The sequence below is a fragment of the Phodopus roborovskii genome, unplaced genomic scaffold, assembly GCF_943737965.1.
Source record: "Phodopus roborovskii unplaced genomic scaffold, PHOROB, whole genome shotgun sequence".
Classification (NCBI taxonomy): domain Eukaryota; kingdom Metazoa; phylum Chordata; class Mammalia; order Rodentia; family Cricetidae; genus Phodopus; species Phodopus roborovskii.
Genome location: NW_026126588.1, coordinates 23631462 through 23656513, shown reverse-complemented (window position 1 = coordinate 23656513; position 25052 = coordinate 23631462).

Genomic DNA, 25052 nt, shown 5'->3' with positions numbered 1-25052 from the left:
ATTGTCTGTGTGCACACATCCATGCTTCCAATGGTACCTACTCTGTGAGTCAGAGCGTTTTGATTTTTTTTTCTTTGTATTTTTGAGACACAGTCTTACACACAGGCAAAGCAGGCCTCAGATGCCATTCTCCAATATTACCCTTCTAAATAAATAGTGTGCACAGTATTATTCCTGGCCATTAAATAATTAACTTTTGGGGGACATTTCCTATTAAGAAATACATTATAGAAATGAATGCTCGAACTAAACATCCATAGGCTTCACACCCATACTCTTAGAGAAATCTGAGAAAGTAGGAGCTGTCTAATAGTAAATGTTATCTTTGCTAACTTTCTCAGGGTTGGCCAATGTTGGCGATCCAAGGTGTCACTCCTCTTAAGCTGGACGAACTTGTATAATGAATGCTACACAGATGGCAGATGTTAGTATGTCCGAAGCATGGAAGCCTAGAACCCGAAAGTTCATTCCTAGGAAAACTCCATCTCCTGATAAAAACACTTAACATTTATCCAGCTTTTATCATCTTACCTACAAAAAGTTCTTGTTAGTTCGTTTCTCAAAAGAGGTGGGTAAACCACTGGGAATTCACAGGCATCTTACCCACAGGTCATTAAGAAAAGAAATGAGATGCCCCCCACCCCTGCCCGCCCCCAACCCCAGGGAGCAAAATTTGAAGATGTAGTTCTCTGGTGTCAGGGAGCTTCTCAAGAACAGGAAAGCACAGCCTGCCACCCCAGCCACCCTCCCCCTCCCCACTGCTCAGGATTGCTCTGGCTGGGCCATGCCACTGTCTTCACAGGTTGGCTTGCCTGGGAAGGTAAGCCTTAGCAGTAGATAAGGCTTAATGGGGATGTCACAGCCCTGCCTCTTCGGATCTGCTCTGAAAGCATGGGAGATGTTTAACATAATAATTATAGCATAATCATTTAAACATAATAATTATAACATCTTTTGTGTAAGGTCTTTCTTCCACGGAGGCTTGCCAGCATTCATCACCATCAAAAGTATTTATTTAGCACCCGAATGTGTATAGTTCTGCTGAGTGCTAGCATTTTCTTCGCTAATTTTTTTTTTTTTTTATAACATCTTAAATGGGTAAAGAAAAGCTGGAGGAGGAGAACTAGGAAAGGAAAGGTTAAAGAAAAGCCTTGGCTATTTTAAACCTCCTTCTAGCAACTTCTGAAGAGAGAGGTGAGAGAAAGACCCCAGAACTGGAGAAAATATTTTCTTATTAGAGTATAGACGCAGAAAAGCCAGCACCTAGCAAGCCTTTTGTTGTTGTTCTGGAAAAGCCATTAAATAATCAATTTTTAGAAAACTTAAACATGTCTAACATTTCCTACTTACAAATATATTTTTTTTTAAAAAATGAATGTTTGAACTAAACATCTCTGTATTTTATCCAAACTTTCAGAGGAATCTGACAAAGTGGGAGATCTCCTGTTTGATGTTATTAAATGCTATCTTTGCTAATTTCCTCAGGGCTGGCAAAAAGCCTTGCAAATCAAAGATGCTTTCAGATCTAAATGAGTTTTGTGTGAAACACTTGAATATTTTCTGTGCGTACTTACATGAAAAACACATGCAGCCAATTCAAGGCAAGTAGGTTGTGGGATTATATAGATATAGAATTATTTCCACGATTATTTTCACACTACCGCTTACACATATGTTGAAAAGTCTATTGTGGGATATACAGTATTTTGAAAATCCCAGAAGGACTGGAAAATAAAGTGTAGATATTTTGCAAAATACTTAACCAAATGGCTCACACAAATATAGAAGCAAACTGCGCGCTTGGAGATTCCCTTTTAGGCCCTTTTCACTCGGCTTTAACATATGTGTCCTACTTTTTTAAAATACCGAAAATATTTGCAAGTATGTTTATTGAAATGTTTCTAAATTCTTTGCAGCAGCCACCCCATTTACATCCATACATAATTCCCACTCCTTTCTGTGTGCATGGCGAGTGTCGGAGGGTTGGGGAGGGGAACTTCAATAATTATATCTTTACGAGTTTGTAACATTTTAAATTTCCAAAGGAAAATTAGGCCCATAATTTTTTTTTCAGATGTGCAGCTGAGAAATACTTTTTTAAATCGCTAATTTCACTGCAGATTAACACATTCAGTTCTGCCAAAAATCTGCCTCTTCCTATCCTCGCTCTGCTGAGCCCCCTTCAAGCTCTCCCCTGTAGGGATCTTCACTGTTGTCTTCTAGACAGGAAAACCAAAACAAAACGAAAACAAAATCTTTTATTCCCAGGAGGAGAAGAGAGGGAAAGTTGATGGCTTTTAAGCTTTCAAACTTTGCTCTTCTTTAATAGTAGAAGAAACACACAGAGGAAGTAAATTGAGGAATCATTAAATGGAGAACTAAATGGGGATGCATTTTCTATTACATAGGCTCCCATCTCGATAGATTCACTATGTTTGTTCAGAGTGGTATCTCCTATAAAATGAAGGGTATCCCTTTTAAAGTTAAGTTCAGCCCCTCTGTTTCAAAACAGATCACATGATTTACAATTACAATTAACCTTCCGCATGTACATCATTTATAAATCAGCAGAAGAACAGAGGAAAGGGGCAAAATATTCCTGTAAAATAAAACAAGCTACACCTAAAAAAAAAAAAATGACCATTTTCATTGAAAGGTAAAAGTTAGAAGCTAAATATATTTCACATAGTACCAGTGTCTAGTGTAAAATATGCAAGATGTTAGTGGGGGGGGATCCAGACTCCATAGAGTTTTGCTATTAGCATGGCTTCTGCTATTTTTCACATACTCCATATGAATATCCATACTTTTATGGAATGTATGTTATATATAATTTATCTATAAACATAAATAAATAAATTATTTGTCTAACATGTACATATGTGTGTGTGTGTGCGTGCATGCATGCGTGTGTGCGTACATGTGTCTGTGTGTGTGTGTGTTAACCAAATTAGATGGATGTTGGACAATCCATAATGACTGCCTTGTCAAAGAGTCACGACAGACCACTGAGAGGTTACTGTTTTTGATGTACATTTCTCCTTCTCCTGGGGTTTTAAATAATTCCCAAATGATTCAAAGAAATACTGATTTTTTTTTTCCTTGAACTACAGAATTCTCCTAAATAATATGCTTATTGTCCTTGATAACACTGTTCTAAGGATCAGCTTTTAAGAGAAGAGCATTGTTGCTGAGTTTGTCAACAGATTGTGTCTTTACCTATATCCCCACAAAAAATTAACACTGAACACCTCCAGAATTTGTGTGGACTAGAACACTGGTTCTGTGACTTTCTTAGCTTGTAGACATTGGAACCGATAGTCGAGGGACTTTGCATCTGTTCTTCGAACCCCCCCACACCCAACTGGAGCTAAATTACAAACTCACGTGTGCAAAACTGACTGCCGTATTTCCTGCTGTTTGTGACCATCTCTAGATCCAACAATGTAAAACAGTTTTGAAGAATGATGGAACTTTAGCTTTGTTTTGTATTTTCTTCTCTATTCTCAATCAGAAACCTAGGTAGGGCACTCCTGAGAGGTTAGGGTCAACTCAAAATGTCTTGGTTTTCATTTCTCCAGCATGGAAAAAAATGTTTTATTTTAAAACCAGAAGAAAATGTGAAGTAAGATTAAAGAAGCATTCTAAATTATAAATCTAATATGACAGGTAATAATGCATATGAAACATTAATTGTTTGTTTCCTTGTGGCAAATGTACTTATACTCCAAAATCATTATAAAGCAACCCTGATTCTCTGCGTTTTGTTTAGTGAAAAGGAGAAAGATACCTACTTTAATATTTCTTTGCTTTAAAATATAAATCCTCCCATCATTTAAGAATTGTTTTTCAACGCTATGGATGTAGGCCAGTGACTAGAAAGAATGCTTGCATATTATGCACACACGAGAGCCTGTGTCTCAGCCCCAATACCACATATACAAAGTATTTTGAAACATGCCTGTAATCCCTGTGATTGAAGTTAGAAGCTGGAATATCAGATGTACTAGGTCATTCTCAATTAAATAGTGAATTTCAGGCCATCCTGGGCTGCATAAGATGCTAATAGAGTATGAGATCCCATCAGATGCTTTCTATTGGTTTATCTTGACAGTGGCAGGATCTTGAAATATTGCTGCTCGTTCCAGACTGCAGACATGACAAAGACGACGTTGGGGACCTGTTTGCAGTTATTCAACACACGGACCTGCAAACTTCATGCTTCCGCACGCTGACTCCACACTGTCTCTCATGTGAGCTGTTGCTTGTTCAGAGGCACCGCAGTGAGCTCAGTGCGGCTTTTCGCTAACATTCAGAAGTTTCCGTCAGCACAACTGGTCTAGAGTATTCTCGAGGCGCTGTTTGTGAGAAGTGTGCTGTTTAAGACGTAGACAGCAAAACTGAACAGAGCAAACAACAAAATACTTGAAGCCCATCGTCACATACAGTTGTTCTATAGCAATCCCCTCTGAGACGAAGAAAAGATCATTAAAACACCGGATGATCTAGAAGGAGATGATCCTGCAGGGAAACTCCTTAAGCTTAGACAGTAGACAACTCAGAGGCCACAGGAATTCTCTGAAACTGAACGGATTCCTTAGTTCCCTCCCTCTCCAAGCACACGGAAGCTATAACGATGTCTGAGACACACTGAGACAAGCTGAATTGCCTGGAAAGGACACCCGATCTTCAGTATGCTCAGCAGCCAGGGCACACTTGGTTACAGCTTCCAGGAGCCGCGCGCCACCCACGTCGGGATCAGCTTCAGGGTTACAGCCGTCTTTGAGTCATTTTTGCTTTTGTGAGTCACCACAATAAAATTCATTCATTTTCCAAGCTGATGTTGTTTTTGCTTTGGTCTGCCATTGGGTCGTCTGGTGTGAGCTGATGGGTTTTTCACGACTCCCCGGAGGATGTAACATTAAAAGGAAAATTCTCAAAGCTGTCAAGCGACAGCAATAGTCGATGTCCCAGATGTGCGCTCTACTTTAGAAATCCCCTGTAGTCTATTGAGAGTGAAGACTGATTGAACTTGATGTAGTCTTTTAACATTGCTTGGAGAGGTCACTCTTTATGAAAAAACAAAAAAACAACAACAACAACAAAAAAAAAAAACAGTGCCTTGTAGTATCATGAGCCATTCAAGGTGGGTTTCAGTGACCCTGTGTCCCTTGTGGAGCTGAAGCTGGACAGTTTTTCTGCAGGTCCTCACTTCATCAGGACGGTCAGTGTTTTGCAGGTTTTAGCATGCTCCCTGATGAAGAGAATGTGCAGGAAACGACGGGGACAAGACTGGGAGGACATTTAAACTGCTCAGCACCTCTATAAGATGGAGTAGTCTTCTGACCTCTCCCAATGACAGAGAACCTGAGTCCTCAGCATGAGGGGCAACTTCAGAACCTCAGAGGTTTTTTTCCAGCTCCCCCTCCCCAAGGGATCCCATTATAGGTGTAAAAAGATCTCTGGTTGTGGACCCAGGTACAGGCTCTGTGGCTGAGAGGCTCACTTGAATCCAGCTCAGTGAAGGGGACAGGGATCTTCGATGCTCTCGAAATTAATTGGCTCCCGCTGCTTCAGGAGGCCAGTGTAGTGTATCCCACACACAGAGCTCCACTGAGGCCCTAATTAATGCCAGCAGCTGTGGCCACTGGCAACATCTGCAGAGGCCTTCTTGTCAGAAGCTCCTCTACAGTGCCGAGTCTAAAAGCATGAGGAGGGTAGTCTGGGTCCACCTGTGGGGCATGGACACAATTAAATCACAGGGAGGCGGCATGTGAGACCAAACCACAGAAGGGCGAAGGGGCCCTTAAACACCGACTTATTCTTCTTTAATGAAGCGCTGCTCTTCGTGTGCTGGAAATGGAAAACAGGGCCTTCTGCTTGCTCAACCGGCTCTAATAATACTAAACTGTATTCTGAGCTCTGGCCGTGACACTCCCTTCTTTCTGTGTCTGTCTGTCTGTCTGTTTTGTCGTAGGGTGGGTCTCACTCAGTAGTGCAAGCTGGCTTTGAATTTCTTCTCCCTTCCTCGGACTGCTAACTTCTAGAACCGCAAGCGTTTGCCGCGGGCGTTATTTTCATAAGGGCTGACTGGTCTCGAGAAGTTTAGAAGTTACAAGGCATTCATTAATTGTACAACACCGTAACGTTCTCCCTAGAAAAGTTCTGCAGCCGTTTCTTTTATGTCACACACATATATTTGCTTAACAAAATGATTTTCATGGGGGGGGGTGAGGAACGAATAGGCAAGGGATAAAGGAAAAGCCCCACTGCCCTTGGGAGATGGGGCATCTCTCACCATCTCACTTTCCTTTCTCACTCAGATGAGGAAGGAGGAAGTGAGCATTCTGGCTGCTAGAGAGGAACTTGCTGGCACTCACGCTGGTCAGCATAGTTTCTGCCTTTCTGCTAACGGCTGATGTGCAAATGCCTGCACTCCAAATCTTGCCCTTCATAGTTAGCTTTATCCTTACAGAAGCATTTGACGGGAAGGACGTGGAGAGGCCTGGAGAGACACGGATGTTGTGCAGAGCATAAAGTGCCTGGGCTGATGGAACCCCGCACACTTCCCACCTACTCTGCTTAGCAATACCAGCTGGGGGTGATGGATTGGCCTTTTAGGTGGCCTCATATCTGCCGCTTCACTTTGAACCAAACAAGGGCTGTGCTGTGGGATACAGAGTAGAGGGACAGAGCTCAGCCAGGGCTTCCTCACTAAAAGCTTTAACCATTGCCTCACTGCGGAGATTTTCAGGACTGCTGTTGGGATGGCAAAGCACACAGCATGTACCAGTTGGCCTTAAATGCTCTGCTCCTGGCATCTCTTTCTGCTTTGAAAAAGGCTGGCTGGCAGTCCTAGGATGAGAGCTAAAAGACAATGAGCCTCTTGGAACTTCTGCAGCATTGATCAGGACATACCATTCTCCATTCTAAAACCTTTTAATCCCTCTCCTCCTGCCGAAGGGTGTCTCAGATTCCCTGGTGTAAAATATAGGAAGACAGCAGACATGAATCCCATAGGTGGGGTGGTTTGAGGTGTAAGGGGTGGATTTGCCAAAATCAACTGTCAAGTGAAAGGCTGGTCTACCTAAAGTCGGGATAAATGTCTGTGTAGAACTGAAAACTTTAGGAAACTTGACAGCCACAGGAACAGCTGCATTTGTGAAAGCAAGCTGGGTAGTAGCTATTGTATTTGTGAGTTCTGTCATCCAGGATGAATTTCTTGTTCATATTTTCTGTGACTCAAAACAAATGTGATATTTTTCTCACATATGTAAGATCTAACTTTTGAAGGGCGTGCAAGGAGGAGGGTGGGCAATCTGGGAAGAGAAGGAGGCCAGCAGGAGAGGAAAGGTGTAGAAAAGAGGAGACAGATTAAAAAATGAGTTGAATGCATTATACACAGGTATGAGATCATCATAAGGACACCCATTATCCATGCTATGTTGTTAGATTAGAATACAAAAAAAAAAGCAGGGATAGCACTTTGTGTTTTCAGTTTTCCTGAGAATGACCTAGAGTATCCCTTTTGCTTTGCTATTTCTGCTTTCTGTTTTCATCCCTCCTTTCCTTTCTCTATCCTTTCTCTTTCCATTTAAATTTAGAAACAAGCAGCATGTGATTGGTCAATCCAATCTTCCAAATATACTTCAGGCCCTGGAAGGAATGAATTTCCTTTAGTCGTTTTATGCTGTGAAACCTGGTTTTACTTTGTTAACTCGTCAACTTTCCAAAGTCTATCTTCTGCCTTTTCGTGTCAAGCTCAAGATTTGGAGATGCATCTCCACACTTTGAGTTGTAGCCTGCTACATTTCTAGCGTTGGTAATAGACTCTAGGCTCCTGAGCTTGTTCAAATCCAAGCAGTGGAGCTCCTTCTCACAGGCTTTCAGAACTATGCCTTCCTTTGTTAAGTGACCACAGATCAGCTAGTCTTCTGGGTACTGAGGCCATCTTAGTGTATTCCTCTAAGCATCTTAGTTGGTGCTAACGGAACAATGGTCCTACCTAAGCAGAACCTCAGTGAGCTACCTGTTAGCTGTCTTAAAGTACTCTGTGTTTTGATGGATTGTGACATGGGAAAAGACAGAGGTGATGGTTAAGTTCATGTGTCAATATTGCTAGGTCATGGTACTCAGGTATTTTGATTAATCAATTCCCTATGCTTGAGTGAGATTTTTTTTGTTTTGATGTGATTAAGCCAGTCCTAGAATAAATACATTTCATAATGTGCATAAACTTTGTCCAGTTGTTTGAAGTCCTGAAGAGAAAAAGTTGACTTGTCCAGGCAATAAAGATAATGCTGGTGGGTGATGCTTGGAATTGAACTGAAAATTTGCATCGGGGTCTACTCCTTGGTCTGCTTTGGAGACTTTGTACTTGCCAGACCCCACAACTGTCTGAGCCAGTTCCCTAAAATAAGTCTCCATCTCTTTAGATATGTATATACATATGTATAAGCACATGCATATACATGTATGCTGATTCATACTCAAGATCTCCAACACTCTAATTGACTCACCGAACCTTACTTTGACTGTTTTCTTTAACTGAAATGGCAGACCAAAACAGTCAGCATATTTCATTACAATTAAACTAGGCTTCCTCTTATAACCCAGTTTCTATGGTTTTCCAAGAACCTCTCACCTTCTAGTCACTTGAATTGCAGCTAATAATTGAGTAACCATTAGTATCATGAAGATCAGAGAATGTTGTTGACACTGGCAAGTACTGATAATTTCCCCCTCTTTCCAAAGACCCAAAAGACATAAGAGTCACCAACCACATGAGGTTGCCAAGCCTGAGAATTTAATATGATTCATTTCTAGGCTTCTAATCAAGAGTATTGTCCATCCAAAACACATCTATTGATCTCAGGGGCTGAGGCCATAGCAAAACATCTGCTCTTACTCTAGAAATGTAATTGATCACTATTGGAATCACAATATTTCTAAGGCATCAATGTAGTTCCTTATCAAACAGGAAGTAATTGAATAAGCCACAAATGAATATCTTACCAATGATTTTACCTAATTGTCAATAAATAAACTATGTTCTCATGTCTCATATGGAGATAAACTGCACAATCAGATGTCTTACAGGTCTATATTTGATATCTCTTCTCTTTACACTCATATTCATATGTGAAAAGTTTTACTTAAAACAAAAGCTAGGTTTCCTTTGTGTGTCAAATAGTTGTTTCATTGTGTACCCAATTGTGTGCATGTGTGAGTGTGTGTGTGTGTGCATGTGTGTGTGTGCATGTGTGTGTGTGTGTGCATGTGCATGTGTGTGAGATATGGGAGATGTTATTCTTATTGGTTATGGGAGATGTCATTATGTAAATGTTTCTCTTATTGGTTAATGAATAAAGCACTGTTGGCAGATAGAAAGGCAAAATAGGCAGGACTAGGTAACAAGGAGGATTCTGGGAGATGTAGTAGAGATTCAAGAAGTAGAGACTGAAGAGAACAGCAGTCTGGACCGTCTGGACCCTCTATCCCATGTGGAAATACTTAGATTAATAGAAATGGCTTAATATTTAAGACAGAGATAGACAATAAGAAACACTAATAACACACCAACAGCTTTATATCTAATATAGCATCTCTGTGTGTTATTTGGGGCTGGTGCAGCTGTGGGACTAGGCTAGAGGAAAAACTACTGGTAACAAGTGTGTGTGTGTGTGTGTGTGTGTGTGTGAATCTTTAACTCATTCTTAAAACTGCATAAATGAAAGAGTACCAGGAGGAGGAGGAGAGGGAGGAATAAGAAGATGGTCAGGAAGAGGAAGAGGACAAGAAGAGAGAGGAGGAACCATAGCCCAGCACAGTCAATCCATAAGCAGCATTATTTGTTTAGGTGAGAGGGCTATTTCTATTTATCACAAATCTTGGGATTATCTTTAAAACCTAAATACTCCAAATACATGATCTTGTGTTATCAAGTATTACCTCTTTAACAACGACAACAAAAGAACCCTGTAGAGAAGTTTTATTTCCCTGATATTTTTTGTGTCTTTGGGGAGAAAGCTCTTGGGTGATGTATTTAGCTACACTTAGAAAAGTAACCATCCTAATACCTTCCATTGATGCTATTAAGCACATACAGATTATCACATGGTAATTTGAGACTCCATTGCCCCTGCCCCTCTATTCAGTCTGAGATACCCTGATTAGGATCTTATATGAGGAAATCCAGAACACTCACAAGGACTCTTGTGTGCTAAACATGTTTTCTTGCTTTGTTCTGTGTGGAGATTCTGATTTATTCACTATGTACAACTTAAAATATTTTGTGTATGAGGATCTTTTTTTTTTTTTTTTTTTTTTTTTTGGTCTGTAGAACAAATGTGTTCTCAATTGAATTTACTGTTAGTTGGCTAATAGGCAATTTTAAAATCAAATATCATAGGAACTCAAAATTGTTCTTCTGCACTGACATTTGTTTAAAATGTTCAGAAGTATGAAGTAAAATAGGAAGAGGCAAATGGGAAATTATTGGTTAGTGCCAGGTACATCTTATCCAAACAACTGCATTTTATAAATAAATATCATGTTTAGCTTTTCTTTATAAGGGCAAAGGAAGAGGCTTGCTGTGGGGCTTAGACATCCTAAATCCTTTTTTGGGTGGTGGGAGAGAGCCGGTAAAGGGGATGGGATAATGAGCCTTAAAGTTGAACAAGATTGCAGAGCAGGCTCTAATATTCATGGCTCACCTATCTAAAGCCTTTTATAGGAGCTGAGGAAATAGGAGTGTCCTGGGATAGCAAGGATAGAAAGAAAGAAGGCTGTTGGGAACTAAAATTGTACGTATTTGGTGTCAGAGCTTGAAGATGCCCCCAAATTTCATGTTTTTAAAACTGCACCTCCAACCCAGGGACAGTCAGAAATAGGGTTTAGTAAGACATTACTAGCCTTGGGTAATGTTGTTACAATGACATTGTGCTCATCACTCAATACGAGTTGACCCTTTCTTGCTGTCACACTCCTACTTTTCCTTGCTTTCCACAATGTTATGACACAGCATGGAAACCTTCGCCAGATCTATGCCACACTAACGGATGTTCCCACCTCTAGAACTGTAAGGAAAAAAAAACACAACCAAAACAAAAAGACTGAACCAAGAAACAAAAACAAACAAAAGAAACCACCATACTGTCCCTACAATTTCTATTGAAGCAGATTTCATAATGTATTTTTGAAAGTACCCCCTGGAAATTGTCCTTTCAGAAGGTAATCAATATTGAATGCAATCTGCATAGAGCCTCAATCCATTAAGATATGTGTTTGCAGAACAGGAAAAGACATGGGATGCACACACACACACACACACACACACACACACACACACAGAGAGAGAGAGAGAGAGAGAGAGAGAGAGAGAGAGAGAGAGAGAGAGAGAGAGAGAGTAGAGGCCCTGCAGGACACAGTTAGATGATAGCCATTCAAAAGCTACAGGAGGAACCCGACATACCAGCACCTTGATCTTGGACTCCAGTTCTTGGAAGTCTGTGGAATGGAGAAACTCTTTTTTTTCTTTTTCTTTTTCAAACATCCTGATCCATGTCATTATGAATACATGGGGATGTAAGCAAGGGTATTTTGTCGTAAGAATAATGAACAGGGTTATAATGATAAATGGTATCTATGTGGGGTCTTTGAGTAGTGATCTTGTCATAAGTTGGAATTCCCTTTGGAAAGAATGACTTGTATGTTCATGGTTAGGAGCTGTTTATTGTTGCCTTAAGCAATTACCTCAAACAGAGTCTTTAACCCTACACTGTGTACTAGTGTGACTATGAGATAAGTATTTATGCATCCACTCTTTCCCTGCCCAGGGTCTCACTAAGCCAATATCAAAGGTTTGGAAGAGCCGTGCTGATTTTATGTACCACTGGCAAGACCTTTCTGGGTTGAGACAGAGTTCCTGGCTGTTCTGTGGCTCAGCTCATATCCCTGTTCCCTGGCTGGTGACAGCTGAGAATCTCTCTGTGTTCCCTGAAATTATCTGTAGTTGCTATCACGCTTTTATTCAATTATAAAATAGAAAAAGTAAGGACAGCCTTTCTTATGCTTCCAGTCTCAAATTTTCTCTTCATCTCTTATCTCCTGCAGTTAAGTGCTCATATGAGGTTAGATAGCAGGCCCCATATTCTGTTAGGTAGAAACAATAAGTCCTGATGTTTCCTGGCCTGTTGCGATGCATATATTTTACAATAGCTATCATATACTTTATAAAAAGAGAGAAGACAAGATCTTGGAGTCTCCAAACACAATTCGAGGAGAGCAGGAAATGTTAATTACTCCCCATCGGTTCCCTTTGATTGATGCAGGCTGTATGCAAACTAGTAATACAGGATAATCAAATTCTTACAATGGTTGTATGTGATTTTTATCTGGACTATTTACTTTAAAACTCTGCACTCTTACTGGCATCACAGATTCTACCTTGTCAATTATGATACTTGTTCATGGCTTCTCAGAATTAGGATGTGGACAATTTTGAGGGGGGGCATGCTTCCTCTACTACTTATAATTTAACAGTCTGAAAGGCCAGCATGGCTGAGAATACAGTGAAGAGGAGGAGACCATTAGGCAAGTATTCTAAAATGTCTGTGGAGATCAGACACATAATGCAGCTGGAACTACAACACTGGATAAGGATGCCAACACAAATAGAGTTTGGAAAGAGGCAAGCATTGAAGATGTTTCATTCCTGTTGGCCTCGGTTATTTTTAAAATAATATAAAGCCGAAAGCCAGTAAACCAATGAGAAACTTGGTAGGTGATGAGATACTGAGCTTTCTCCAAGCTATTCCTTTGTAAATATTTGTTGTATCTTTGAAGAATGTGAGGTTCCCTCCCCCATTATTTATATATTCTTATATAGGGAAGGCATTTCTTTTTATAAGGAGGTAAGTTGAGTTCTGGCTTTTCTATTTCCCCTTTTATCTTTCTTTCTTTTTCTTTTTAGCTTTTGTTTGTTTTCCAGACAGGGTTCTTTATGTAACAGTCCTGCAGTCCTGGCTGCCCTGGAAATCACTTTGTAGACCAGGCTATCTTAGAACTCACTGAGGTCTGCCTGCCTCTGCCTCCTAAGTACTGGGATTACAGATGTACACCAGCACAGTCTTATAACTATTTATTCTATAAAGTACTGGTTAAGTGTGTCAGTCAAGGTCTTTACAAAAAAACAAAACCAAAACACATTATACTGGGCAGTAGGGGTTACGAGGACAATTAGAGAAATTATAATAACCCAGCCATTAGTGGCAGAATGGTGTTCAGACCCAATATAACAGTGTGGGACACATAATATCTTTAGGAACCAGGAGGCTGGCAAAGTACAGCCGAGATCAGGTCCAGATGTGTTGTGGGCACAGCTGTGCTCAGTCCTTGTTGGCTGTGACTAACACTTAAGCACTGAAACATACATACACACACACACACATACACACACACACAACAGAAGCAAATGGAGCTACCAAGCACTATATAGCCATTACTAGTACCTGGGTGATACCTAATATTAGCTATGATACTTAATAATTGACCATGATGGAGGGAAGCCACCCTGCAGCAACCGCACGAAGGGAAGGAGGAAAGGAAGCCTCCTCTTCTCCCCTACATCTGAATTTGCATTAATATGATTGACTAAACATAGATGGAGTTCTGCTAACAAGGGGATCCTGAGAAACCTGTCTGACTAATGATGATAAGGAAATAACATGGGAATGTTTCATGACCAAAAGTTAAATGACTGGTTTTCAGGTGTGTTAATAAGGGATGTCTGTTGAGGGAAGCCGATTGTTTCCATCTGTTTTCATGGAATCTAGTTCTGCATGTGTGTTGGGCTTGGTCTTGAGGTCATCTGCTCTCAGCGTACTGATGTGGTGGAGACTGCAGGTTAGGCTCAGCATGATAACTGAGCTAAAGGAGCTCACACAGATGTCATCCCTTGAATTCTGCTTAGGGAAGTGACAGTAAGAGACTTCTGGTACTTTCTGGCCATGTATGTTTTCTGTGTCTAGAATGTGTTGACCTTGATTCCTATTATATCTTGCAGGAAAACTTCCACAGTGCATGGAGTCCATCCTGCACTACAGATGACACTACAGATGAAGCAGAGTAGAGTTCTAAAATCCCTTGCAGCACCGACTCACTTACTTAGCAGAAGCATTGACCTCCGTGGGGAACAGTCCCTCCCTGAGGGGCAAGCTGATGGTGTGCACACCATGAAGATGTAGAGTATGATTCAACTGGCTACATATGTCATTGTTGCTATAGTGAATCGGTATTTCCTCTAGGAATCCATACAACCCGGGCAGCTTTCTGAGAGCTGCATCTGGTGGTGATTGAAATCAGTGTAGATCACAAGCCTCTCACAAAGGCATCTGTGGACCCATGTTTCTGTTTTTTGTCATGCTGCACAGCCTGAGCTTGAGGGAGGGTCTGAGGCAGCAGATGTTAACAGTGGACATGGTAGCGCAGTCTTGGATGGATGCTCTCTGAGAATGTATGAAGCAAAGATCTCCAAGAGTTTGAAGAGTAGTCCAAGGCAGAATTTCAAGGTGAATGTGTTACTCTAGTCTTGATTTCACCACTGTTCAGCGATACCCTAGACTTGGGTTCTGTCCTTGCTCCCTCTGCAGCTGTATTTTAGGGAACTGCGAAAAATCTGGAAGTTGTTCTACAGCCCCATAGCACAGCCACTGAATGAAGTGCTATCTATTCCTGTGAAGACTTGAGTTGCATGGGAAGATTGTGACCTAAAATTGAATACCTATTTAAAAAACAACAGCAAAAAAGAATAAGTAAATGATTCTGACCACAGCTGTGGCAGAAGGCAAGTAGGAAAGTGGAATGATTAAAAAAATAGATTTAAAGATACAGGGAAAAAAAGTCATCAAAGTGTTTAGGTGATGAAAACCATACCCAGGACCTGAAGGCTGTCACCAACCAACGCTTGCCCAGTGGCTACATTCCCACAAGATGAACCACGTATAAATAAGTGGTTGAAAATGTAAGATATTTAATCATAATAGTATGCTGAGGATGAAACTCATGATCAAAAACTTGCTGACTCATTCCCAACATTGCTAAATAAATGAATTAATGAGTGAGCGAATGAATGAGTAAATGAAAACTCTTCAAGAACACAAAATAACATTGATGGTAAAAGCTAGCCAAGATGAAAGGGGAAATAGTTAATTGCCTGCTGGTGGTAATTTTTTATCAATACTCTGGAATTCTAGCTAGAACCAGAAAGTTCAACTTCCTGGACAGAGGGTTAGTGAGGGGTTCTTGGTCACCAATCATCTAGCCATCTCATTTTCTTTATGGACTAAAATGATCTGAGAGCTGAATGACTCTACTACATCTTGATGGGGGAATGTCCTTCTGTATGCTATTAATAAATGCTTCTCTTAACTGGTTGATGAATAAAACACTGATTGGCCAGTAGCCAGGCAGGAAGTATAGGCAGGGCTATCATACCAGGATAATTCTTGGGAGAGGAGGCAGAGAGGAGCTACCAGGGAGAAGCCCTGTAGCTATTGGGTCGATAGGATGCCAGGTATTATCTGGTAAGGTGACATCCTGTAGAAATACACAGATTAATAGAAATGAGCTAATAACTAAGAGAGAGCTAGCCAATAAGAAGCCTGAGCCATCAGCGAAACAATTTATAAATAATGTAGGCCTCTGTGTATTTATTTGAAACTAAATGGCTGTGGGACCGGGCAGAACAGAAACTCCATTCACAACCTCTCTTGAGCAAATGCCTACTATTTCTGTAAAAAGAGGGGATCATGCAAAGGTTTGACTCAAGTCTCCAGTCACCTTCCTGTAGTGTTCAATTCTCAATAAATAAAAACTCATGGCCACAATCCTACTGCTGAATAAGATAACACAGAAGGCCTGCCAGTTCAAGGTCTGCCTGGCCCACAGAGCAAATTAGGGATCGGCCTGGTGTAAACAGCTACATAACAAGACCTGCTTGAGAAGACAAGAGAACAAACAACATTAAAACAATAAAACCATGATGCATCCAGGGAAGTAAATAAAAAAAAACAAAAAAACGTTGAATGAACACACAGCTCAGTCCAAAGATGCAAAACAAGAGTGGAGGTCAGCAGGTAACTAAAACTACGTAAAATAAATGACTGAAATCCTATTTTTTTCTAAATATTAGCTATCTAAGCAAGACGTTATAAATGTGCAGGTGGAATAATAGCAGATACAGAAGAGTCAGCTGGTGAGCAGTCAGAGGTCATATGCAGAACACCAGGAGGAGAAAGAAGTGATGTGTATATCAAGGACATTGAAAAAAAAGTCAGCAGATTTTTACATGCCTGCAGTTTGTGTGTCAGGAACAAAATGAGAGTGGGTTAGAGGCACGTGAAGCCGTAACGGATAAACAATTAAAAAAAAAATAACAGATCAATTCCTCAAGACTCAGATGTAAATACACAAAAAAAAAAAAAAAAAAAAAAAAAAAAAAAAAAAAAACAGATGAAATCCTCAAGACTCAGATGCATAAAGCATCAGGAAGCATGATAATGCAAAAGCAGATGCCAGCACAGGAAGCAGGTACTGAAGGCAAAGGCGATCTCTAAGCGCACTAGCACCTAAGGTTGGAACTCCACAACACAGGCCATGCCAAGTTGGCAAGTACGGCCTGACCAGTAGTGATGCAAATAAGAGATAAAGAAGGAAAGCTCCGAATGAGAAGCATGACTGGGTGCTTTCGGTAGAACGCAGAGCGCCAATGGGAACATCAGCTGTCATCCGGCAGCATCACGCTTTCACGTTGAAGGAAAATAAACGCGAATTTGTTTCAAATGAAGGGGAATTAGGAAAGGGGAAGACGCATGAATAGACGTGTGAAGAAAAACTCATACAACCTCATGGCAGACAACCTTCAGAACGAGCACTATGATTCAACCTGGATGGAATACCGCAACCCAACACATTAGGAACAACATGGGTATGTGGATTTTTTTTTTGAGTGAAAATAGCTGTTAAATACAATTACTAAATCCACGTGGCATATATACCAGGAATTTTAACATTAAGTGATTAGAGATATTCTCTATAATCTGAATTTATTAAAATATTTCACAAATATGACGCATATGGAACATGGTCCAGAGAAATTAACCACCAAACGAATGCCTCATGTTGCTATTCTCAGTACTAGATAGTTAATAAGAAGAATGTGGAATAATATTAAAACACTGTCGGCGGTTAAAAATACAGTGAAATAGAATAAGGAATCATATGAAATATAGCAGTAAGATCCAGGACATATCAGTTATTCTACTAAGTAAAACAACTGAAAATTTCTATAGACAAACATAAGAGTTGGTCAAATGTGGCTTAGAGTAACAGAAAATAAGGTAAACACAACTCACTGACGGCAAACCTCTTCCCACTCTCTTGGACAGGGGGTAGAGCAATGGCAGTCACTGGAAGAAAGCTGAACTGCTTGTGTGCTTTCACCCAAGCTTTGTTATGATGTGAAACACACAAGGCTATCTCACCACAACACAGTGCAAGATCTTAAGAAAACGTAAGAATCCAGTGACTGTAAGTCAACACAGTCCCAGCATGCAGAAAGCAAAAGTTTACATATGGAAAACCAACTGAACAGCAAAGTTGACATCACCATAAAATTGCAAGTATCACTGAGAGTGTGGATTTTACAATGTGATTCCTAAAACGGGAGCCAGTCCACTAATGTAGAATTCTTTGCAAGTGGTGGAGATCCCAATATATTTGTGAAACTGGGTGTTAAATCCCAAGATCAAGAAAGATACGGGCTGTGGTCTCTGAATGTTAAAAAAAAATAAAATAAAAAGAAAGAAAGAATCCACGGGGAAATAAATGGAAAGCAATAGAAAGTTCACCTGTTTGGTAATTTGGCAGGTAAAAGAATTATTATTTTTTTTAAATGTGACTATGTAAACAATCTGAGCTAAAAAAAAGAATGATATAAACCTGTCTTATTTTTATGAGCATAAACATGACAAAGATTATAAATATATGTTAGCCATATAGTTTTTATTAAGCCAGATGTGAATATGTTTATACAGAGAAATGCTGAAAATATCTACCCTTACAACTTAAGACAAGAATAACAAATATTATATTTTTTTTTTAAAAAAGGGTGCCTGGAGTGATGGCTCAGTTGGGGAGAGAGGCCACACTTAACATTTCTGCTCAGGCTGAGGACCTCACAACCACTTGAAACTCAGGGGCCTCCGAGGACTCTTGTATACTAACGGTGTGCTTTCCTATACTCAGGCAAACACATACACACATAAAATAAAAATGAAGTAGAATGTATATAGTTAGAGCATAAACCTAGTTCTAGTGAAAAAGGTTTAGAATCTTTGAGAGGCGCAAAAAGGAGGGTTACAAATTCAAGGCCATCCTAGGTAACGGCCAGACTCTTTCTGGTAGCGAAAAATTTAAAAGGGCTTGAGATATAGTTTGGTGGTAGAGCTCCAGTCTCTCATGACTTAATTAAATTACCAATTCAGAGGGAAAGAACTTGTTTTGTTAAATAGACTTTATACCATCACACCTTACATAGATCCAGGAACGAAAACAACAATACATTTTTCACACAAATTAAAACTCCCATTCTGCGGATTTTTCTCTTCAATGGATCGATCATTTCTCTAGCTATGCTGGAAATTTTCAGTTCTATGAAGTCTCACTTGTTAATTGCAATAGTGGCAAACATATCTTGGTGGTAACCAACAGATCTCCAAGCAGTCTTTAGGCATGCTCAGAAGACAGAAATCATATCTGATACTGAAAACTTAAAGGACCATCTCAAAACAGTGAATTTGTGGTTCACTGAAGAGGACCCACTCCTTAACTAATCTATTCTAATCCCTACTATGTTCTAAAGCTATATGCTTACACCCACTGATAAATGTAATTCTGACCTTTTATTTAGCTTTGCAACAGATGAAGACAATTGCAGAAAACTGCAACTGGTCTGATCAGAATGCATTGTTGTGGAGCCCATTTCCAACAGATATATCTACAGCAAAGACTTGCACCTAAGGCTGAGGAATCATTGCAGGGAACATTATGAATCATAGAAAAATATCTGTGAGAATGTGCTTCCTAGAAATGTCAGAGAAGCTATACCAATGATGTCTTATCATCATGGCTACCTAAACATGACCAGAATAAGACAATCCCATTAGAGAAGGGAAAGGGAAAACCCAGGAGGCCTCACCCATTGGAAGAACTACAGGCAACTAAAAAATCCTGAGATTAGGAAAAAATAGTTGTCCAATGCCAATGGTCAGCCATATATATATATATATATATATATATATATATATATATATATATATGTAGCACTACACAGAACAGTAGGTTTTTTTTCTTAATATTTAGGAATACATACAAATCAGTTAAAGAAAATTAAATGAAAGAGATTGTATGGGATGGGTAAATGGGAAGGTTTATAAGGAGTAAATGGAAGGTAAAATGATACATTATAATCTTAGAAAAGTAAAACAAAATGTATTTAAAAAAATAACTTGATGATTCCAATGATAGCAAACAAGCAATACTTATACTACTCTTTCATTCTTCATACTAAATCCAATTATTACCATGCTGCATCTGAAAAATTAATGCTCAGTGAGGTGATATCAGATCCAAAAGAAGATGAAAACTGGGCTTTTTCATTCTACACTGTCATACACAGTGGCTGTGAGAATGTATACCCCTCCAATATCTTTTCTTTGAGTTCCCACACATTTCCCTCCGATGAAAACCCATTCTCTGTGTCTTCTAATACTTCCTAAACTATTATTTATATGGAAAGCACAGTGGCATTACAGCAGTGAACACATACTTCTGACGAACTAAATCCCCAGAACATCTGACACAGAAAAGTGTTCTTATAAAAGTGGGTTGGTATAATTCTAGGGAAATGTAGATCAATGGGCATGGGTACACTAAATGCATCCTTTAAGAGACAGAAAAGAAGTGTCCTTATTGGCTAGCGGAATCTACTGGTTCCACTATATCTTTTGGAAAGTATATTTATAATGAGAAGTTCTGTTGGGTAAGTAGTTTTGGCCCTGGGCATGATACAGGTTTCACATTTAATCTTTAACTTAACAGAACAAATAATGTAAGGTGCAGTTATATCTCAGGACTTAAGAACAATCGCTGTTCTCACGTAGGATATGGGTTCAGTCCACAGCACTCAAATCTGACAACTTATAACCACATGTAACTCCAGGTCCAGGTGATCTGGCATCCTTTTCCACTTCTGGCCATTGTGGGTACCCACACACGTGTAGAACTACATATGCAACACATACAAATAAAATGAAAAGCAAAATTTTCAAAAAAAGATCTAAGTAAGTTTTTTTTCCTTTTTTTTTCCTTTTTTTTTTTTTTTGTAAATGGGAAAAAGAGTCATGCAATGGTGAATTAAGCATGACTCCTAGTTAAATGAGAGTAGAATGTGGAATTTGACTTTTGATTTACACAACACCCAAAGAAAGAATAATGGATTAAGCCCAAGATTCCAAAGGAAGTTGTTTTGCTATGCAAGCAGATGTTAAACACGTATTTATCGCTACAGTGACATTAATTGCTAATTCGTACACTTAAAGAACAGGAGTGCTTGTTTTGATAAAACTGAAATTTTTTGAGTTCCTTAAAACGAAATGGGGGGAAAACAAAAACCAAACAAACAAACAAAAAGCAAACATATTGCATTGAATAGTGTATCAAATCTTTTGTACTGCTCAAGCTCTGGGATCCGGAGCCTTGCAAACTCTAGAAACATTGTTTTTATCCAGGGATGCTCAGTGTTTAGGAATTAGCAATTGAGAGGACTGTGAATGTCCCTTCTTAATTCACATCAACCAATCCAGAGTCCACAGCCCAGCTTCCTCCCCCATACTGGCCTCCTAGACCCTGGGCTGATTTCTTGGTGTCCTCAAAATTGCTGCACCAGGTGGCACTTCCGGAAGAGGGTGAAATTATTCACGCTAGCCAAGCCTTTGCCTGCTCAACCTGCACTGCCAAGTCCCTCACAAAGAAGGCTCAGAGAGCCTCTTCCTGAAAGTGTCCCTTCATTCCCTGACTCTTTGCCATCACCTCTGAAAGATGTGGCTTGTCACCTCTCAAGAACTGTGAACAATCTGTGTGTTTAATGACAGTTGCCTCCAAATCTGTTGGCCTTAGCATATGCAAGCAAAAATACATTTATTTCCAAGCATCTATCTTGGAAGTCTCCGATTTCCTTTTTATCAATTCTCCTGCATTCTAATTAAAATTAATAAATGCTGAATATTTATCTACAAGTCATAAGATACCTTAGGTAGTCTTCTTTCTGATTGGAGGAACATGATCTATTCTGTTTTCTTTTTAAATTTTGCCTGCAGAAACAAAACAAAAAATACAAATTGACCATCATGCAAACATAGAATTTAGATTTTTTCTTGTCTTTTCATATATCAGTACACCGTAAAAAATTAAATATGTTAAGGGGAAACAAAATTACTCTAACATTAATTTTAGTTAACATTTCAAGTTATTTACTACATATCATTCAGTTGATAATTGAGTTGTTTTGGCATAAATGTAATCATTACAATATAAAATATTAGATGAAGAATAGCAACTTGCCTTTCCTTTTATAAGCGATCTTTTAATCAGTTTCCCAGATAAGGACTTGTTTATGCTACTGAAATTCGGTAACACAAAAGGTCTTCCTGAAAGTTATATAAAAAACAAAACTATGTCCAAAGTACTAGAATATTCATATTTTGTTTTGCATTGCCAAGATGTACAGATGCTCTGATGAAGGCAGTGCTTGATGCATTGTCCAATAAAAATTAAATACTAATCTTAATATGACACATTAATAATAATTATAATCTGTCCTTTCTGTACTGAATAAGGTTGTAATTCATATTGATCCACTGAAGCTAATCAAATCCTCTAACATCTTCCCTGACACATTGCCTAAGTTTTTTTTTTCTTTATGTATCTTCAGAATCTTATGAAAAATTATTTGCTGTGGCACTGGAACATAAAGGAAGTTTTTGAAAATAAACAATATCCAGGGACATTGTACAAGTTTTATCTAAGTACTTGTGTCAAAGCTGAACTTGTTTGTTTGTAGCTCTCCCTCTCTCTGCCTCCTCTTAGTGTTAGCTGTGAAAACCCCAACTAGATTTGCTCTATGATTTTGTGTTGGCTAGCCTCCAAAGGAAAACAATGTTTCACTTCTAAATACCCGTGACATAACTCTTTCTGATAGAAAGACCTGGGAGTCTTGGTTGCATCCAGCAAGTCTGTGTTCTCTGCTTTCCAGACGAAAATTTGTAATTCATATTTCCTTAGGCCAGAGTTTTGAAACGAATGCCCAAAAGGGATGCTATTTGTATAAGAGGGTCTAGCAAATACGCTGTCAGTTTGCCTTTGAGTGCAGCTCTTCTGTCTTAGACCAGACTCTTTGTCAGAGGGAGCCCTGTCACTTGTCCTGGTAGTTAAAATGTAGAAACAATCTCTCCTTGGACTGGGTCTTCACATTTTGAAAAATTGCCACAGCAAATTCCCCAGCCTGCCAAGTTGGCAGATCCTAAGCTTGGAGTTGGAGGCCAGCCAGGCATCAATGGCGCATTCCAAACCCCTGAGTCAGCATCCAGGTCTGCCATTCTCTGCCTCATGTGCAGGAAAGCACACCACTGTCTTCCAAAGCCAAGCCCTGAACTTGATTTTGAAACCCAGACAACTTTCATATTGTGGCTGGATAACCTAGAGTAGGGAATACAAGAAATGTGCACATTTTAATCAGTTTCGGTATGGGAGAACCCAAGTTTGATGCATTTGAGCCCACCCCAACCCCCTGCTTTTCCAGAAAGTGAGCTAGAAGTCTGAATAATTTTTTGGCTTGGGTTGTAAAACACAGGTCCTGACCCCTTGTCGTCATTAAAGATCCCATGGGCTCTTTTCAAAGGACTAAGGGGGATTAACCTTTCTGTTCTGGCTAAATTCCTAATTGGATAATTACATTCTGCCTCCCTAAATTATCGCTGTAGCTCCAATTGGATATGGAATTTTCACTTCCTGTCATAAAGGGTTGTGGGGTGTTAGGACATTTCACCCCAGGGGTGATGCCAATTAAATCGTTAGTGAGGTGAAATCTGTATGAGGTTTGTCTTTCTCTTTGCAATCCCTTTCCCCTACACCTCCTGATTTGGAGTTTAAAATGTGTAGAAAGCATTCAGTCATTCATAATGGGAGGGGTGTCATAAGTTAGCCACACCGCTTATTGTCACATTATTTCTAAGACTATAATAAAAGCAGTCAATAATTGATAAGCATTTTCAGGGACATTATCATTTGAAAGAACAAAAGCTTCGCTTGGAATGCTGCTTGTCCAAACCCACGAGGAAAGGGTTTCTAAAGCAAGTTCACACAGATGCATTTTTGTGAGGGAAGTCTGGGGCAGATCACTGTGACTGCTCAGAGCTTTTGAGGATTGTTGGCTCAGCATTCATGGCAACATTCAGGCCCAGGGCCAGGGCCAAGGGGAGCCGGTGTCTCTCCTGCATATGGATGCAGGCATTAACTGCATTAATGGTTGGTAGATTACACATGCTCTTGTTTTGGAAAGTAAAGGTCACACATCAGTCTTTTGAGCTGTATTTGTCTGTACTGAAAATCATTGCCGGCAGAATCACCTCTGAACCTCAAAAGTGAGACGGCCAGCAATACTCTGTGCTGGTGACAGAAAATGAATAGTCAGCTTGAGCTCCTTATTTATTTATAATTTTGTTGCTAAATCAGTCCAAAAGCTTCTGTGGACCAATTATATTCATATGTATTCTTTGGAACAGGCCATTGCACCAACACATGCTATAGTGGGTTTTGTGCCCCTGGCCCCTACTCCCTCCCCTCCAGCTGCCCAGGACGTGTGAACAGAATCTTTAGAAACATTGTGGAAAGGTTATGTAAGTCTGGGGGTGGGGGAATCCTTCCAGCTCCAACTCTCACAGAGCTGCATTGGAGAAAAGGTGAAACATGTCCCGGAGATAGGAAAGGAACCCAACAACCAAGATGAGAAGCCGTGTGGACCCAGCAGGTACAGGGGAGAGCTCTCTTTGCACACACACTCACTAATACTGCACATCCATTTGTGCCGTGCACAAAACCAATAAACCAGTTTAAAAAGTTTAAAAATATAACATCACAGTATTTGAAACATACATTTTTTTTTTTTTTTTTTTTTTTTGTCTTTAACTAAATGGGGCTTTGGTCTTATCACGTTTTATTTTATGCTGCTTTTCTGGAAAAACATACAAAAGTTAATTTTCTTAACTTCAAAGTAGAATTTTATTTGAGAGCCATTAGAATGATTTCCGTAACCTCACTGAGGCAAGGGTTACCATCTGAGCTTTGAACTTTAGTGTTCTATAAGTCCTAACGTATCTCTGTATATTGATTACCTGGTTATTCCTCCCAGGACATCTCTCAGAGGGGAATTTCTCCTAGGTGGCCGAATCTCTCCCCCTTGACAGCAAATATCAGATACTTGTCTGAGAGTATTACAGAGGCAGAAATGGAGGGGACTGCAGTATTGCCAACTCTTGGCTATACTTGCATAAGTAATTTGCAAATATGCCCGTCTTCCACCAATGGGCTGCAGATAATCCCATCTAAGTGAATATGGTTCATTATATCACTCAGATTTTAATTATGCTGCATTTATTATTGTTGCCATTGTATCACTGATAATAATATTATATCAGCACATATTTTATTGCTAGAGAAATTGTTGATAACATTTTAGCATTTGAAGCCTGACTAGTTAATTCTTCCTCCTTTGAAAATTTTAACTGTGTTTTGACGGAGAGAATTATAATTGACACAGTAGACTTGCAAGCCATCCAAAATTTGTCATAATACCTAGCTGTATATTTTATATTGTAAGACCATGTCATATATATACCTAAGATCTTTCATTTAGAAATCTGTTCTGGCTTATGTAA